The sequence below is a fragment of the Pocillopora damicornis genome, chromosome 1 (assembly GCF_964200805.1).
Source record: "Pocillopora damicornis chromosome 1, jaPocDami1.2, whole genome shotgun sequence".
NCBI classification, from domain to species: Eukaryota; Metazoa; Cnidaria; class Anthozoa; order Scleractinia; family Pocilloporidae; genus Pocillopora; species Pocillopora damicornis.
In genome coordinates, this window is record NC_142670.1 from 39906682 (window position 1) to 39916681 (window position 10000).

General features: G+C 43.1%; 1 long non-coding RNA gene across 1 annotated transcript in view; it reads left to right on the plus strand.

Annotated features, from left to right (window-relative positions):
• The window catches only part of LOC149053839 (uncharacterized), a 12919-nt gene extending 4537 nt beyond the window's left edge, over positions 1 to 8382 (plus strand). The window contains exon 2 of the long non-coding RNA XR_016183694.1: positions 6878 to 8382. This is a non-coding gene — a long non-coding RNA (uncharacterized LOC149053839). The remainder of the gene's footprint in view (positions 1 to 6877) is intronic.
• The last annotated feature ends 1618 nt before the right edge of the window (positions 8383 to 10000 follow it).

The window sequence follows — 10000 nt, forward strand, 5'->3', positions numbered from 1 at the left end:
CCCTCCCCCATATGACTTGGGAACAAGGCATATGTAAGTGGAACAGACTCCATAACACAACAAGAAATAAGCATAAAAATAAAGTTTCTTTAGTAAACACATTCAAGTGTCTTGCTCGGCAATGTCCTGTATTCGCTGACGTGCTGCCACAGCTGCATCTCGTCGCGGTCGGAACTCCAATGCAGTTGGGTTCAAAGGTGGGTCATTACAAGGCAGAGGGTTTCGATCGCAGGACAACTCCAATGGATAGAGATGTTGGATTGGGCGTTCCATGAATCCTCTGCCTGCTCTTAATTTCGCTGCCCTAACAACACCATCACGACCACTGAATAATTCTTCTACTACCCCCATGGGCCACTGATTTCGGTTTCGCTCTTCAGACTTAATGATAACAACATCTCCTACGGACAAGCTGTTAGGTTTGGTGTTGTGTTTAAGTTTATGCCTCTCTCTCAAAGCTCTAAGGTATTCTGTGGTCCAGCGACGCCACATTGTATCTTTGGTAGCTTTCAAGAATTTCGCACGTTTCCTCAAGTCACGGTCTTCGAGCCGATGTGGCTCGAACTCAGGTAAAATGTTAGCATTAAGAAACAGGAAGGAGTTGGGTGTTAGTGTAGGGAACTGCGGGTCATCCTCCACGTAACTAAGAGGTCGATGGTTAAGCGACACTTCGATGTCAAGGACTACTTCGCAGAGCTCGTCCCAGTCTAGCAGACCCTGACCCACAGACTGCGTGTTCGGGTGGCTCTGGATCTTTTTAACCCGATTAGCCACGAATTGGCGGTACTCTCCGTCATCGTTCAGCCAGTGTAGGGCTACAGTGCTGTCGAGCCAGCACTGTATATCCTCCGTCATACTGAAGCCTTCTAGCGCAACCCGCACATTCGTAGACAAGTTGACTGCCATATGGCCTGCTACGAGCTCCAAACGAGGAATCGTCAGACTTTTCTTGGCAAGGCGGGATTTGGCGGCAATCAGACCCTGCGTCACGCCTGACGCCTGTGTAACCACAGCATAAACAGCAGCACACACACCGTGAATACTTGCATCACCAAATGCATGAAGTTTGATATTGTCGATCGGTTCCTGGTACTGAACAAGACTGCGAGGAAAGTACACATCGTCCGGTGCATTCTTCTCCCATTTTAGCCACCGTTTCGTAATCCCCTCGGGAAGTGGGACGTCCCAGCTCAACTTCATCTCACTGGCTTCTCGATAGATTTGTTTCCCTTCTAACATTACAGGCGACACGAGTCCTAACGGGTCATAAATCTTCGCTAAGTTGGCGAGGATGCCCCGCTTGGTCAATGTAGCAGGCTGAGATGGGAGTGAAACATGTAAAGTGTCATCCCCTTTGTCCCATTTGAGTCCCAGTAGTTTGCACTCTCCACGAGCTGATGATGCACCAAGCTGTTGTTTAGCAAACGAAGGCTCGTCATCGGTACAGTCGCTTTCTAGTTCTGACACGTTTGAGTGCCATTTATGCAAGGTGAACCTTGCACGATTAAAGATCTCTACTGCATAATGTTTGAGCTGTTGCGCACCTTCCCTAGTAGTATCTCCGGCAATCAAATCATCTACATACAGACTGTTCTTAATTTCTTGTACAGTCCCTGGGTACTCGGACTGCACACTTTCCAGGTGTTGTTGTATCACGGCATTGAGTAGGAAAGGAGAAGGAGCAAGACCAAACACCACTCTCGTAAACCTCAGCACTTCTAGTTCTCCGGTCGATTTGTCTTTAATCCAGTGGAACCTCAATGCGTCACGTTCAGCTTCCTTAACACGTATCTGCAGGAAGGCCTTGCGCACATCTCCGGCAACTGCAATGGGATGGAATCTGTTGCGGACAATAACATTCCACAGCTCATTCTGTAGTGGGGGGCCAGTGTGTAAACACTCATTCAAAGAAGGCGCACCGTCATACGCACGGGCCGAGGCGTCATATACCACTCGTAGCTTGGTTGATTCGGCATTCTCACGTATTACTGCTCGGTGGGGCATGTAGAATTCTTTGCCTGTTACCTTCGCTGGTGCTTTCTCAACCACACCTTCTTCTAACTGTTCCCGAATAATGTCGTCGTACTGGTCTAGCATATCAGTTCTCTTTAATTTCCGTAGAAGAGAGTTCACTCTGCGCACACTGCCCGCACAATTATTGGGCAACTCAGGACAGTTCCCTTTCCAGGGTAGTCCAGTTTCGTATCGGCCGTCTGGACTCCTAGCCAGTTGCTCCTTAAATTCTTCGTGGACGTCGCTCTGGAGAGTAGATAGTTTGTCCTCTAGTCCTAGGACATCTAGGGCGCAGAGTCGGTTGTGATCCACCGTAGAATTCACGGCAAGATACGCGTTGCCTAGATCTGTTCCGGGGGACATTATAGTCCACCCGAAACGTGTACGCTCTGCTACTGGATCTCCTTTACGTCCGACCCGTAAACGATCACTCGTCCGTATCTTGGCAAAGTCATTAGCGCCGATAATCACGTGCACAGGTAAGCGAGCCTTGGTATCACTATCGTCCATCTTAACACCTCTCAGGTGAGGGTGATTTTTTACGAGGTCGGAATACTTTGGGTTGTCTAAGGTCAACAGTTCCCTTTTTTCGATTTTCGTGACATTCACGTTTAGTGAGAAATCTCCAGTTACGGAATGCATGACAACTTCGTATACTTGCATAGTTCTGGTTTCAACGCCTGTAAGCATGGCGATTTGACGCAAACTCGTACTCTTCACTTTAGCTTTAAGTAACTCAATCGCAGTTGACGAAACATACGAATGGCTAGCGCCACTGTCCAAAAGAGCTCTGAATTTATATCCACCCATGTTTATGACTACTACGGGATGAATAACACTGGAATCGTCAATTAAATTTGCAGTCATACCTGGTTCTCGTCTCTCCTTCCTGTCACATATCGAAGTGTGGTGTTTTCCATCGCAAATTTTACAAGTATTTCTGCTCTTACAATCGTTGGCCCGGTGTTTGGCTCCGGTGCAATTGAAGCACAAGCGCTTATCGGCAAGTATTTTCTTCCTTTCTTCAATGCTTTGGACATTTTCACAGTTAATTGCTTTATGTTGTTCGCTACAACAATAAAGACACGCCCCTGGGCTCGCCCTCGACTGGTTTCCGGTTTCTTGTTGTTTGGCAAGAAAAGCTCTGGATTGATCTCGACGGAAATTTGAACTCTTTGATTTCGGTTCGTCTGAAATGGGATTATTAGTCGTCCACTTCTCCAACGCCTCTAAGAATGCTACAAAGGTCCATTCACACCATTTTTCATCTATCATAGCAAGTTCGTTCTTTATTACCTCAAGTTTGTCGAATGTAAATCGAACCGCGGCGTCCAATTTGGATAAGCTCTTCAATGTTCGCAATGACTCTACATTGAACAGTAGTACTTCGTAAAATTCATGTATCTTCTTTACGTTTCTCTCGCGCATGGTGGGTAGTTCCAAAATATTCCTAACGTAGGTTCCCACGACTTCACTCGCTTTCCCATATCTTCTTGTGAGTAAATCTTTAGCTTTTTGGTAACCTTCAGGCGTAAACGGAAGACCGTCGATGAGATTTCGCACCTTCATATTCACTAATTCTTTCAAGTAAGAGAACTTTGTGACTTCAGGGGCACTGGAATCATCAATTTGACTTTGGAACTGTCCCCAAAAACGCAGCCAATCTTGCGGCGTCCCGTCAAATTTTGTGATCACGAGCTTGGGCATTCTCACCACGTTGCTAGCCATTTGGCCGTGCATATTTTCCGGCGGTTCCGCTTGAGCTTGTTTGAGCTCCAACTTCTTCTTCTCAAATTCCAATTCCTCCGCATGTGCTCGATTAATAGCTTCTTGTTGTTGCATCATTTTCTCTTTCTCTAGTTCGACTTCTCTCTTGTGCTCATAGAGCACGGTTGCGTGTTTCAGATTGCGATCGATTTGCTCAATTCGTTCTTCCAGTTCGCGTATACAGGCGTCTCCTTCGTTAATGACTAGCTCGATTTCGTCGGCCCATTCTTGTACCGCTTCGTCGTCTTCGCCGTTCGTAAACTTTTGTTCCTCAATGGAATCCTTTAACTTCACTACCGTAGTCACTAGGGCTTCAACCGAAACTTTGTGTCTCTCAAAGGTTGTTCGGTCGTCTTTCTTTAAGACATCTCCTGTCTTCTTCAAGCGAAAATTCAACGTCTTCAATTTGCCCTCAAGTTCGGCAATCTGTGTCTCCATGATTTCCAACGCTGTCCTGGCAGGGTCGCCACTGTGTCGAAAACGTGCAAAAGCTAGCGTACTCACGATTTATTTCTTGGTTCGATTTTGCTATTACACTCCAATTAACTCTCTCTCACAACTCTCACAAAAAAACACATCACGTCTCCTTGTAAGCACGTGGAACAGCACCATATATGGGGCGATAAGACACGTGCTGCATACATGCGGTTTGGTTATGTAATAGATAAACGAAATCACTTATGTTTAAGATTAATAAATGTAACGTACAGTTTCCATGTCTTCTTTGCTCAGAATGAGAAGGTCAGATTCATTGGCTCCAAGGTCAAACTTTCCTCATCTAAACATGCACGAACAGTTCCCCAGTGGGAATTAATTGCCATGGTAATGGGTGCTCGCCTTGGTGCAGCCATAAGAGAAATTTTCAGCAAGGATTACCCATCCATCTCATCCTACTACTGGACTGACTCCACCATCTATCTCCATTGGCTGTACAGTACCAAGCAACTCCCAGCGTTTATTCGCAATCGGACAACAGAGATCTTGAGGCTTACTGACCTATCCAGCTGGTCCCATGTCAGTTCAGCAAACAATCCTGCAGACATACTCTCCCGTGGATGCAGTGCGGATGAGCTCCTACAATCAGCACTATGGCAAAGAGGTCCTCCATGGTTAACAGCCCATTCGCTCTGGCCAAGATGGAGTCGTAAGAGCTTTGCAGAAGACGATGTTGTCGCAGCCACAGCTGTGGACAGTCATGTTCCTGGCAAGCAGTCTAACATAGGCAGTCTCCAAGACTTGATTGACATCTCACGCTTCCAGTCCTATGAAAACATGCTTCGCACGATGTCCTATGTCTTGAGATTCATTTCCAACCTGAAGCATGCCTCTGGTAAGTCACATGGGTCACACCAATGCCCGTCAGTCATTGACTTGGTAATTCCAGTTCCCACAGCTGCTGAAATATCGCAAGCAGAAGTCGTACTTCTTCGTGCTCACCAGATTCAGCATTTCAGGCAAGATCGAGACTATCTTTGTACAAAGCAGTCACGACCCACCCGTCCGCACTTCAAACCCAGACCTCAGTTGGTTCGTCAACTTAATCTGAAGCTCAACTTAAATGGCCTTCTAGTTGCCCTCGGCAGACTCGAGCATGAAATGCTCGAACAAGATGCAAGAGAACCAATTCTCATCGCTAAAGAGTCTCAGTTCACAACTCTGCTTGTTCGTTCAGTTCACGAGAGACAGCTCCACGCTGGAGTAAGAGACACTGTTGTTGCACTGCGTAAGAGATTTTGGTTACCATCAGCACGAAGTGAAATTGCAAGGGTGCTCAAGCATTGTGTCAGATGCCGATACCAGATAGGGGGAGCATACAGGCTACCCCATTCACCCCCCTTGCCTGACTTTCGCCTCAACAAGGTGAAACCATTCTCTACAGTGGGGATTGATTTTACCGGCCATCTGACGGTCAAGAATGGTAACAAGACGGAGAAATGTTATGTCTGCCTGTTTACCTGTAGCACCACTCGCAATGTAAATTTGGAGATCGTTGATGACATGACGACCGATCAGTTCCTTCTTGCATTCAGGCGTCACTGTGCCATCTATGGAACTCCTTCACTGATCCTGTGTGATAATGCCAAAACATTCCAGAAAGGGGATGAAGAAATTCAGAAGTTGTTCCAAGTCATAGAAGATCAAACCGTGCAGCATCACTTCGCCCAGAAGAGAGTTCAGATGAGGCATATTCCTGCCAAGTCACCGCACTGGGGAGGCATGTATGAGCGACTGATTGGAGTAGTTAAGTTGTCAATCAAGAAAGTTCTTCGTCGCGCGCTCATTAGTCTACCCGAGTTACAAACACTCATCAAAGAGGTTCAAGCAGTTGTGAATGATCGCCCAATCACATTCGTCTACCATGATGTGAATGATCCAGAGCCCTTGACACCGTCAAAGTTGCTGTATGGGTTCGATGTTACAGCTTTGCCACACCCTGTTGTTGATCCTGACGAGTTGGAGGATGAAGACTTCAATGATCATGATCAACTCAATAAGGCCTTCAAACGACGCTCATTGCTATTTCAGCACTTTGTTCAACGGTTCAAGAGTGAATACCTTGCTTCGCTTCGGGAGCGTCATGTGTATCAGTCTAAGAAGCGAGGATCGCAGGAGGAGATCATTAAAGTCGGGGATGTCGTACTTCTGCACGCTGAAAATGTTCCTCGTAGTTCCTGGAAGTTAGCCATTGTAAAGAAAGTTCTCCGTGGCAGTGATGGCCTAGTTAGAGCGGCAGAGATCAAAACAAATTCCGGAGTCACCAACCGTTCAATACATCTCTTGTATCCCTTGGAAGTCACACTAACGGACTCTAAGGAACACTTTACAGGAACTGAACTGCAGATTCCACAGGTCGAAACACTCAGAAGAAGCAAACGAATTGCTTCGCGCGCCCGCCCCCAGTATGTGGAATCTGGGGACTAGTTAGACCGCAATCTTATTAACCTGCGGTGTGCGTGCGGCACATGCGCAGAGACAAAAAAACGTGCTCGACTGCACGAGAGAACCGCCATGTTGTCAATTAATTCAGTCTTGTGGTTTACACACGTATTGAAGCCCTGTGAAATCAAAAATTTGATTTATTTCTTCTTTGTTTTAGGTGGTCATTATCCATTACTTTTGGAAGTCGATGCTGATGAGAAAGAAAAAATGTTTATGATTATTTCTTCTCTCGAACATTTTACTATTTAGGTACCAAATAATCTTGATACTGAAGATCATTGCATCCATTATGAAAAAAATTACCCTTGATTGCTTTGTCAACTGGAATGTATAATGTAATATACCTTGTGATTTGTGGGATTTTCACAAGTAAACTAGAAATACTTGAAGAGGGTAATGATGTACTTAATGCAGAGCATTTGGTACAAAGTCTGCTTTGCTGTAATCTACCTGAGGGTGCTTTTTATATGCTAGTAAGACTTGCACAGCCCAGTCAAAATGTTTTTGAGTAGTAGAAAAGCTGGCCAAACCTCTTCCTGAAAAGCAGTCTGAAAAATGTGAAGTTAGCAGAAGGTACTTCATTGTAGGCGGCCAAATTGTAAGCTGCCAGCCCATTTTGAGTGAGCAGTAAAACTCAAGATTGGCTATTTTAGCTAATTTTATTGAGAACCAAATTCCCAGCAACGGGCACAATTTTACTGGGCTATTTGTTATTTAACTACTTAGTAATATTCTTATTAAAATTTACTGCATTCCTTTCTAATAATTTGCTGTTGATTGTATGCTGTATATAGCTTATGATTTGTGTGATTTTCACAAGTAAATTAGAAATACCTGAAGATGGTAATGATGTACTAGATAATGTACTTGATGCAAAGCTATTTTGGTGCAAAGTGTGTGCCTTGTCTGTAGGTGATTTTGCATGCTAATAAGACTTGTAATTCAAATAATACACATCAGCTGGAGTGGGAATATTAAAAGAAAAATAATAATATTTAGCTATACCAAGTTCTGGTTTTATGTCCAAAGTGTGTGCCTTGTCCATAGGTGATTTTGCATGCTAATAAGACTTGTAATTCAAATAATACACATCAGCTGGAGTGGGAATATTAAAAGAAAAATAATAATATTTAGCTATACCAAGTTCTGGTTTTATGTCCAAATTAAGCACTTAGTTGAAGATCACTGCACTGCTCAGGTCCAGAAGGCTGAAAGAGTACTGTCTGCTGTTAGTTTGATTTTTGTCATTTCTATTGATTTATTTTATTTATCAATGTTTCTTTGAATTGTAATTCATTGATCTCTTTCAATAGTGCAGGTTCGCTCATGTAACCTAATCTCCCATTTATGTATGTATGTATGGATGAGCTCAGTCAAAATGTTTTTGAGTGGAAGGCAAGCTGGTGATAGTAATAGGCAGCAGAGGCTGAACCTTGTCTTGAATGGAAGTGTGAAAAGTGTGAAGTTAGCGGCAGCTATATTGTGGCAGGCAGCCAAATTGTCAGCTGTGGCACATTTTGACTGGGCTGATTGTGTGTAGTATATATGTGCACTTCTTTTAGGGTGTTAAACAGGTTAAAGTACCAAGAAATCCTCTGTGATAACTTGATAATTCAAGATGTAAAAATTTTAAATAATAAGGTAAAGCTTGATCATTCTTAAGAGTTTCCATTTGTTCTGGAAATTTGGGGGAGGGTCAGGGGAGCATTATTTATACATAAATAATGTACATAAAAAGTAAAAAAAAAGGCCCAAGGTAAAATCCCAATTTGTTTTAAGAGTTAATTTTATTAAGAGAAAACCCTGGATATAGCTTGGGATTTGTGTGATTTTCAAAAATTGTTAGGAACCTTGTTAATTTTCAGCTTCAAGAACACAAGTACATAATCTTTAGTGCAGCCCTCTTTTCTCCCCGCCATTATTCTAATTTTTTTATCAAGTTTCCTTTTTCTTGTGTTTAATTAATTTATTGTCTTTACAGGTGAAATTTTAATATCTGCTAGCACAATTATCTCTGCTAAGAGTGTCTACCATCACTCTTGCCGGTCTCAAGCCCAAAACGCTGCAAACTAGCTGAAACTACATGTATTTCGTAAAATTGCAATGAAATCTATATAAAAACACCAAAATCCGGCAGAACGCACGAGTTTTTGCCAAATTTTACGCAAAAGTTGACAAAAGCGCTCAATTCGACCTGAAAAACACTTTTTTTTTTTTTGCAAAAATCAGCCTATTTTACATTCAAAAGCACGATGTCTTTAACAAAATAGGGCTACAATCCATGTGAAAACACTTATTCCAGCTAAAACGCAGTGTTCTCAGTAAAATTGGGGGAAAAAACGCGTAAAAACCGTCAGAAACACAACAAATTGGGCTGATTTTACCCACTTTTTGTGTAAATAGCTGCCAAAACCCTCTAAACTAGCTGGAACTACATGTTTTTCACAAGATCGCCATAAAATCTTGAAACGTTGCTTTAGGGACCTTTATGCCTCCAAAACGAGTTTTTACTTTAAAAAAAATGGAATGAACAAAGATGTTAAAGGGGAAAAAGCTGTGAGAAAGGAGAAGTTTAGTGTTGCTGTTTAATATGCCGCCCAGATATATCAATTTATTAATTTAACGCCTTTAGCCGTGGGCAGAAGTTTTTCTCTAGACTAAGAGGACCCTCCCTATGTTGACGAACCTCAATAACTCGTTGATTTTACTGTTTTTACACAGATTTGATTTTAACCATATTCGCCAAAATAACTGCCAAAACACGGCAAACCAGTATCTCGGCCAAGAGCGATATTGGCCATTTCACACATCCTTATTAGATATGAATTTTATTAAAGATTGTCATTCTAGCATATGTTGGCTAGTTACCACAGGTTTCTTGATTTTCATGGGAAAGTGGCATTGGTTGGTACCATGACCAATCTCCTCGACTTTCCCATGATTTTCATAGGATGTTAGCGACCCATACTTCGAACCTCAGTTGTTTTTTTTTTTTTTACATTGGCGCGAGTTTCACAACTTTCTTGTGGTTTGGCATTGACTCAGAGTTGGGCTTATTTTTATGGCTAATCCATCGGCGACTTTCTCATGATTTTCTTGGGTTCTCAACAGTGACACGCACTTTGGAACCATAATTTTATAAATATGTCAACACTGGCAAATACTGCTAAAATCTACACTCTACTAAACTCCATGTACCACAATATCCACACAACTGCGTGTGCCTACTTGAAAATCCTAACCCTAACCCTAAAACTATCCAGTTAGCCTAGTATTGTAT